The 9,703-nt window shown below is 30.4% G+C and overlaps 1 long non-coding RNA gene across 34 annotated transcripts; it reads right to left on the bottom strand.

The window, feature by feature from the left end:
* Positions 1-4,778: 4,778 nt before the first annotated feature.
* Positions 4,779-9,110, bottom strand: LOC145057503 (uncharacterized). 34 transcript variants are annotated; one of them, XR_013686091.1, is made up of 8 exons: positions 8,923-9,106; positions 8,728-8,811; positions 8,524-8,645; positions 8,134-8,234; positions 7,115-7,755; positions 6,147-6,205; positions 5,390-5,452; positions 4,779-5,039 (listed from the first exon to the last, which is right to left on the bottom strand). It is a non-coding gene; the product is annotated as an uncharacterized LOC145057503 (long non-coding RNA). The 34 variants fall into 34 exon arrangements; XR_013686092.1 differs by having other exon boundaries at positions 8,177-8,234; XR_013686090.1 differs by having other exon boundaries at positions 7,115-8,234; positions 8,323-8,645; positions 8,923-9,105.
* Positions 9,111-9,703: the final 593 nt, after the last annotated feature.

Genomic DNA, 9,703 nt, shown 5'->3' with positions numbered 1-9,703 from the left:
ATAATTTACTTTCAATAGTCAACTCAAAGATGATTTCATGACAAATGTTCTATTCACACCACAAAAAAGGATCGAATAGTAACTCTGCAATGTAAATGAAAGAAATTGAGACATCGATAATAAAAGTTAATCAATTTGATATTATATATTTATTCTTAATACACAAGGAAAGAAAGAAATTTATAGTTGTACCCAACTTTTAAATCAAGATTTACAAATTAAATTTTCAAGTCAACATAATTCATATAATAAATTACTAACTACACATAAATATCATATTCAAAAATTATTGTTTTGTCTTACCAAGAGGGACACTTGAAGTTGGTGAATCTGGTCCCGACCTTCCCCCTCATAAAATACATCAATATGTTCATGATTGGTAGAGTTGAAAAAGCAAAAAATTAAAGGTTTTTCTCTACCTTCTTTGGACTCGGGTAAAAAGATAATAGTAGATTCGGGTCAACGATATGTGTCTGTAAAACACATCTCAAAATCAGGATCATACACATACAAATACACACTTGTAAGATTTTGAGTTCCAAAAAAACCTTTATATGCATATGAATTTGCAGTCAAAATAAATCTGTGTTTTTGAACAAAGACAATCACTTCACCACATCAACAAGTAAAGGTGAACCAATCAAAACTTTTAAAAAAAAAAAAAAAAAACTTAATCAAAACAATTAAATACATGAGTGAATATGTTGTTTGCGAACCCTGTGCACATTCAAATTAAATCCGAATGGAAACAAATCAAACGACATAACCTTATACCTGTATTAATCGGATTTCGAGATGGACACTATAGCACAAAAACTTGTTCTATCATTCAATCTCTTTCTTAGACTCTGGTAGTAAGAATTCAGATTTGAATAACAGAAAGTTTAAAGATTATTGTACTAGTTAAGGATCTTCACACAAACAGAGATGAAGAACAGCTTTAATTTAAGGATTCAACCGTCTAGGGCTTGAATAAACAAAACAATACTCAGAAGGGAAAGAAATTAATCAAGGAAGATCCTGTTCGAAATGACGCTTTCCTGGTCTTCTTCTGCACCTGTGTCGATGTCGGCAAAGAAAATGGAAGCAATTGGAAGCGGTGGTAGGTTCGTTTGATATTGAAGATCGATGAGTCGGTAGGTCTGGGCGGAAGATATTAGAATTAATATGGATGAGGGACTAAAGATCCCGGTCTTCTTTTGCACCTGTGTCGATGTCAGTAGAGAAAAGGGAAGCAATTGGACGCGGTAGCGAGTTCGTTTGATGTTGAAGATCGATGAGTCGGTGGGTTTGGGCGGAAGTTACTAGAATTAATATGTATGAGGGACTAATGTTGCAAATGTCACAAAGTGTTGTTGCCAATATCTAAAAGCATCAAAAATGTACTATTCATAACTCTTTCTAGAATATATATATATATATATATATATATATATATATATATATATATATATATATATATATATATATATATATATATATATATATATATATAATTGCAGGTTTATTTTTTATATTAGCATTAGTAAAAAAATTATCTTTCACCCATGATTTTAGTTTACTTATGTTTATGCAATATTGACTCCGTTTCATGATAATAGTTCACTCTAGTACTAACACCTATATAATGTTTATTAGTTTAGGCTACACTGAAGATTAATGAATATTCCTTTAATTGGATTTAATACGAACCAAAAGATTGTGTTTAAGTAGTTGATTGGTTAAAAAAACTGGTCACATGTCTTTTCCTTGTAATTTTTCTATATGTTGCTTTGTTAGAGGCCTCTTCATAATATGAGTATTAAAAAAGGTTACATATTGTTGCTAGAGGCCTCTTCATAAAAAGAGTATATTAAGGGTATAAATATGTATAAATACAACCCTATAGATGCACAAGATCGGTTTTACTACCTCTTGGACCGGTTTTTAACCGCTTCAGTGTTTTATGGTCAAATGGTAAGTCGTTTTCCTCCAAACCAGTTTTGGACAATGAAATGTAAACTTGGTATAACTATTTGTAACCGGTATAATATGGTTTTCATTGATTATTTTCCTCCTTTGATATGTAATCAGTTTCAATTATTTGATCCTAATATAAGTTTTAACTTCTAAATGTGATCCAATTAAATTTGATCGACTACATCAATTAAATTTGATTATTTTCCTCCTTTGATATGTAATCAGTTCTAAAAATAAGGTTTTATTAAATCCGGTTTGGATCGGATCCAGATCTAAAATTTTATTGTGTACTTCTAGTAAGTAGACCGTTAGTCTAAATGATAGGTGGATTATTTAACTGAAGTGAAATGTGGCCTTGAGCTCATAAGTTATCAAAAGAAATAAGATAATCTGGGCCAAAGCCCAGGTTTCTTAAAACATTAGTCAGACCATCTGTAGCCTGTATGATCACTAGATTTGTAGTCATGGTTCTTAAAAATCTAATATATACTTTCTTCTACAATTTTGCAATAAGAAAATAAAGTTTAGTTAAACTCATTTACATGAATATCAAGTAATGAAACACGAGTTTTTCATCCGCATTCGAGTTATATATTTCGATACTTAAATTTCTAATTAGATTCATTGTTACGAGTTTATCTTTTCATTACCTTCATGTCATAATTGGGTACCCAATCATACATGTCTTCGAATAGAAATAATTATCGAAAGAAATTATTCGCACCCGTCGTTTGACGCGGGTAAACGGCTAGTGTGTGTGAAAATAAATTTTCTTTTCTTATTTGAAGATGCACATTTTCTTTTGTGATCAAAATTCCTTTTGGATTTTGGATTTTGAATACGAGTTAACTACCTAAAACAATATATATTCATTTTTATTTTTATTTTTCCTCTAAAAATATCTTTCACCATGTTCATCAATACGTCAGTAGACATTTATATAAATATATATTATTTCATATGAATTCGTTTCACCGTGTACTCTTTTAGTGGAAAGCTATAACTGGATAAACCTTTTGGGGTACAATGGCTAATCAAAAATTTAATAAAGGCAATCTACTTTTTCAGCCATAAGAACAATGTGTTTGCGTTCCATTACATGTATGATTGGGTACCCAAGTATGACACGGAGGTAATAAAAAGGTAAAGTCGTAACAATGAATCTAATTTGTTTTGGAAGATGATAACTTGTCAGTTGGAAGCTAACCCATTTAGGTAGATTATTTTGGGTTTAAAACAAAAATATAATGTTGTTTCAGTTAAAAAAAAAGTTGTGTGAAAATAAATTTTATTTTCTTATTTAAAGATACACATTTTCTTTTGTGATCAAAATTCCTTTTGAATTTTGAATAAGAGTTAACTACCTCAAACAACATATATTCATTTTTATTTTTAATTTTCCTCTAAAAATATCTTTCACCATGTTCATCAATACGTCAGTAGACATTTATATAAATATATATTATTTAATAAGAATTCGTTTCACCGTGTTCACCTTTAGTGGAAAGCTATAACTAGATAAATCTTTTGGGATACAATGGCTAATCAAAAAATTTAATAAAGGCAATCTACTTTTTCACCCATAAGAACAATGTGCTTACGTTCCATTACAAACAAAAACATCAGAAAAGTTTGAAAAAATGATAAATATTAAATAATAAGCGGTTAGAAGTTAAAAAAGTAAAAGAATAATTATATTTACCATAAATATCATACTTTTCAATGTTCTTAATAACTAAATAAGACCTCAATATCAAAGTGCTTTTGTTATATCTAGATAACAATATAAAAAGTTTAAACATTAATTCAAGTGTAATAAACTATAGGACTTTAATATTCTTGGTCCTAAAGATAAAAAAAAAAAACTTGTATTTAAAAAGATTCATACATTTGAGTTTTCAGGTGAGTAATGTGGGTCAAGAGGACCTTAAATTCATGTGTGATCTAAAAAACTCCATTTTTTAAGATAATTATTAAACAAAGAAATAAAAACTACCAGAGGAATTGAAATATGACGCTAACAACTTACTCCTTATTCTTCAACATGTAATTTAGGTGTTACAGTCCAATATTTTACTTCATCTGATTTTCCTTTTGAAAGGTTTAAAAGTTACCGCCAATAATGTCTTTGACCATTAGCATTTGTATCTTTTTTTTTGGATTATTTGCAATAGTAGACTTCAAATTCATATTTTGATATCCAATTTCAAGTTTTTCAATAAAAATAGATTTTTTTTCCAGATATAAATACACACAAATCACAACTTTTTTTTCGGTACACATACACACATCTCCAATTTCTAATTTTTACCAATTTATTTAAACCCTATTGGAACATTTAGGCACACACACAACAAACATCAAGACACATCAGTGGCCATAGAACACACAACACACATTTTAATTCTTGCATTAGCCCATGTATTATGAAAACTTATTCTATTCTTCCTGTTGCAACAGTGTCTAGGTAAAGAAAATATTTAGAAGACTGTAAACTGAATAGTCTTTTAAAGTAGCATGCCTAATAAAAAATCAATAAAACTTTAATGATGCAAAAATAAAACAATTAAAAAACAGTCAAAATGTGAGTGAAAAAACTATCAAAGAATAATGAAAATAATGTCAAAAAACAACTAAAAATTGTTGGAAAAGTATTAGGTATTAAATAAAAAAATAGCAATGAAAGTTTCTTAGTTTATTATATCATATCACTTCCATTTTTTATACAAAAACATACGGCTTTCAATTGGATTTCTTAACAAACAATAATAGTAACAAGTGGGGAAACCCCGCTCCGCGGGGTTCGGTTAAGACCGGGGTTAGATGGGGAACCCCGCTTTGCAGGGTACGGATTAGTTAACAATATAGAAGATAAATAATTCGATTCATCTTTAAATTAATAGTCGAAGATAAAATTAAAAAAAAAAAAAAAAAAAAAAAAAAAAAAAAAAAAAAAAAGGCCTACCACACCATCCCAAATAAAATTACACCCCCACACTCAGCTTCTTGTTCGAAGACATACCAATGTCCCGACCAGAACCTAAGAAATCATCCACATCACCATATATTATCATTGTCCTCTGCACACAGTACAACGGTAGATATACAAATTAAGAATCATAAGCATAATTGCTTAGAATCTAAATGTATATTGGTTTTATACAGCCAAGATATTGAAGAAATTCATGGAACTAAAAACATGAATACCATAGAAAATGAGGAAAATGTTCCATGAAAAATTACTATTTGTGCAACAAAAATTTCAAGCTATATCAAACTATCAATAACAAAATCAAAATCAACTAAACTTCATTACTGTTTCTTGTATTAATGTCGACTAAGATATGAAAACCATTGTTTTATTTAGAAACTTCCTGTGAGCCATTGGCCTCTAGTTAAGTGCAGCTTTAAATTGCTTTACATCACCTACCCAATGAAGACCATCCATGAAATGTTGTTCTGAAGCATGAAGACCAATTTTCCTGAATATGAACTGAAATGATGGAATGATTTAATTTATTAATAAAAGTTTATAATTAGTAGTGTTTTGATATATCAGTTGGCCACAAACAATGTAATTAGATAAATAGCTAACAAAACAGTTAATGTAGTGTTTCTTCAATGGATTCTGAAATAAAACCCATTTAAGAAATGAAATTATTATCATAATCCGAACTGTGACGTTTGATTCCATAAAAGGTAAAATTAAAAAAAAAAAAGGATTAAAATAAAATTAACACTTTCATTACTTTTGGAAGTTAACAGGTGCTATTAAATCGAATTTGGGAAAGAACATTTGTTGCTAGATCAACAATAAAACAATGGAAAGAATATGTAAACAAAGGTTTGAAAACACAGAAAAAGAGCAATGTAAATGATTTTTTTTGAACCACAACGCATTTGTTTAAACTTTTGTAGTGAATGAAAGTAGGATGCTATATTAGGAAAATATAATGAAAAAAAAAAATCAAAGTATGTTAGTACCTCTTAACACCAAAAACCGAGTGTCAGTTTGGCCGTGTGAGGCTCCTTTTGCCCCTTCACTTCACGGATATGGATATTTACTGAATTAGTTATCCTTATGTGTTGTTAATTTCCTCTTCAAATCAAATTGAAAAAATACTATCTATTTAAATTTAAATGTCATTTATCTCTAACAATAATTTTAAAAAAGTCAAGGAGTTTACCGCTATATTTAGAACCGCTTGATACTTTACTTGTGCTGATGTGGCAGTGTTAGCAGTTACTGACAATTGAATTGTGCTGATGCATATTAGTTAACATCGTTTAATTAAAATAAAATGGAAAGTGAAAAAAAAGTATAGAATAATCTAAAGAAGTCCAAAATATGAAAGAGAAACCTACTGTAGAGGTGGGTTTTAATATGTTGAAAATTACTTATGAGACCGGGGGCTTTAAGAAACAGCAGGTACTCCTAATAGTCCATGAACAGAAAATCTTGTAGATTCTACTAACAGAAACCTATGGGAGCATGGATTTTTTAATTCAAATATATGGAAAGAAAGTTAGATATAAGGTGAAATGTCGTAAAAATATCCACTAACATGTACAGACCGATTAACATAAAATACTTGTAATTTAATTTATAAATGATAAGCTATGGAGAACATTTCAAGTAGAATTGAACCCAAAACCGAGGGTTTAAGGAAAGAGATATATATGCCTTCACTATACCTTCCTCCTTTGATTCAAAGTAGAAATTTCTCAACTATAAACATAATAATATAAACAAAAAAACGATGATTTTTTAGTAGTTAATGGATATAAACAAAACAGAAGCGGATGCATTTTCAGTCTATCTTAATGTCATCTTCGACATAGTTATATACGTAGGGTGGAGTTTTTTTTTTTTTTTTTTTTTTTTGCAACTTTTCAATAGACAACTGAAGAAAAAAAACATAATGGTCACGTACATAAACTTCCTAAATTTGAAAAACTAAGTATGTTTGTCCAGGTCTATTCCCAAAAAACAAAAAATACTTTCAACAACCTTGTTTATAATATCATTATATTTCCATTGTTATCATTTTAATACGTTTTACAATATTGTTTTCCATTCCATCCAAGGGTATTTATAGAAAGAAAATAAATTGAACAGGTGATGCATCAATTAGAAGGGAAGACACATTATCACCTAAAAAACGATCATCGAGCCCTGAAAGTGACATGGTTAAACCACCAGTCCTGCTTTGTTGCATATCACTCTCACAAATGATAAATGAGTCAGAAAGAGATAAGATCTGAAATTGTCCCTGTATTTTTTTTAACAATTTATAAAAAAAAATACAAAAAAAAAAAAAAAAAAAAAAAAACTGATTTTATATATAAACTATGGCACCGTTAGGTGATAGAATGCACACACTTTTCCTGCAATTATGAGAAAATCACATGAATTTTGCCAAAACATCATGTATGTATATAAAAATTATGTAAGCTAATGATGGTGAACAATAGTAAAAATTACCTATATTCTCTGACTGGGACTAAGCATTTAGATGATCTGTGTTAACTTACAATGGCCAAAGAAGGACAATAATGAGCAAATATAATGTAATTGGAAACTCATTTTAGCTTTTTTTTTTGGTTAAATAATAGAAATATACTGTTAATAAGGGATAGAAAGAACTGATCAATTTTCTATTACATAATATTGCACATGGAGAGTAATGCATTTGGACTTTCTCCGGTCATCCACCCCATAGTCAACACCCTTTTTCGAATCAAATAGTCAAATAGTTTGGGTACGCGAATATATGTAGATGGTGAATGACCTTCCTGCATATTATTTTGAGAAACCACAGATGAAATAACCAAATAAGTAGATATATAAATAATTAATGTTTTATAAAAAACACTATAAATTCTGCAACATTTGCAGCATGTAAGGTATGGTCCAACCCCCCCACCAAGACAAACCAGAAACATGTCATCACCATCCATAACCAGCTATATGGATATACTTAATAAAAACATAAACTTATCTCCTAAACTTTCAAACATTCTTAATTTAATCAAATAACAAAGTAAAAGCGCTCTATCTATTTACCTATGAGCCACATATCACAAACGACAAAAATACTAAATTTATCTCCTAAACTTTCAAACATTCTTAATTTAATCAAATAACAAAGTAAAAGGGCTCTATCTATTTACCTATGAGCCACATATCACAAACGACAAAAATACTAAATTCGACCTTTGATAGTTTCTATAACCTTCAAAGGTTGCAAGCGAATGACAGAAGCAGTCTATGCCTGCAACAACAACAGATTAATAAGTATACCCCATGGAGATATTAAACTTGTTTTATAGGTAAATAAAATATAACCATTAATGATGTACCATCCAATAGTCTTCGGAAGTTTACAGTATGTAATAAAAGGATTCCATTTGTTGATTATGACCAGAAGTGTAGAATATAGTGGCCATGTAGTGCCTAAGTTATGGACACCATGTGGTCTTAAAAAGATTTGCAGTTTTGCAGTAAGACTAATTATTGGTATACCTGTATCAAGATAAAAAAAAAGGTGTTGAAATCTATACCATACTACTTGATTGTTTTGGAATGTTATTTTTCGTGATTTCAACTTCCCCTTGCACACTTTCTCCAGTCGGATTAAAACTAGACAGCAGCTTCTGGTTAGATTTCTCTTCGCTTTACACATCTGCGAGGTTGAAAGCACAAAAAATTACATTCAAAATCAGAAATTAGAAAAAAGATATCAATCATTATTGTTGTTTGCTTACCTAAAAAAACCATGGATACAAAACTTCATCTATTTTACCTTAAGGTCCAAAGTTGAAACTGACAATTACAAACTGTTGGTGTTGCTGTAGGATATATATGGAGAAAATTTAGTGGTGGGAAGGATCTAAACCAAGAATCAAAAAAGACAACCTAAGAATATAACCTGAAGTTAAAAACATATAAATATAACCCACCTAGGGTTTGGAAGTGGGACAACGAACTATTGCACAGAAGGAAGTCGTAAATCACAGACGTATATGAGGAAACAGGGAAGTTGAGACAACGCATCAGAAATGGAAGCGAGAATCAGAAGATTCCCCAAAAACCGGAGCCATGTCCACTTCTGCCAACTACAATGTAACACCGAAATTTTTATAACAAATTTTTAGTTTAACATCGTTTATCTCTTTAACACTTTTAATAAAAATCTCCCTTTTTGTTTAAAATTACAATACATGACTCTTTTGTTCAATCAATTAATAGACCATGATCCTCAAAACAAATGCTTCCTCTGGTGTGTACAATCGAGTCGGTGCCATCCCGTGATCCTGAGAAAAGCAGAAACATATAACACAAAACACTGTAAGCACGAAGCTTAGTGACTTCCCCAAAATACCACTCTAACACATATTAGCCACTGAAGGCTATAACTCTGTTGACCCTCTAGTCAGTGTGTCTCAGTGGGACCCTCCAGTCCCAACTCTCTGTGGACCCTTTGGCCCTAACTCTATGGACCCAAAGGTCCTAACTTTGATAACTCTGAATCATGCATATCACAAATCACAATAAATCTCATAAAATAAATAGCATACAAATACACTGGCACATAACTCTAAACCTAACTATGTGGACCCTTTGGTCCAAGCTCTGTGGACCTTCTGGTCCTCACTCTGATATACACACATCATAAATCACATAGAAATAATGCAGTGCCACATGTTTCATAGATAGCATACAATAACTCTGTCACATAAC

Source organism: Lactuca serriola, chromosome 6, assembly GCF_051521515.1.
Source record: "Lactuca serriola cultivar US96UC23 chromosome 6, Lser_US96UC23_V15, whole genome shotgun sequence".
Lineage (NCBI taxonomy): Eukaryota > Viridiplantae > Streptophyta > Magnoliopsida > Asterales > Asteraceae > Lactuca > Lactuca serriola.
This window is presented reverse-complemented; position numbering and strand designations above follow the sequence as displayed.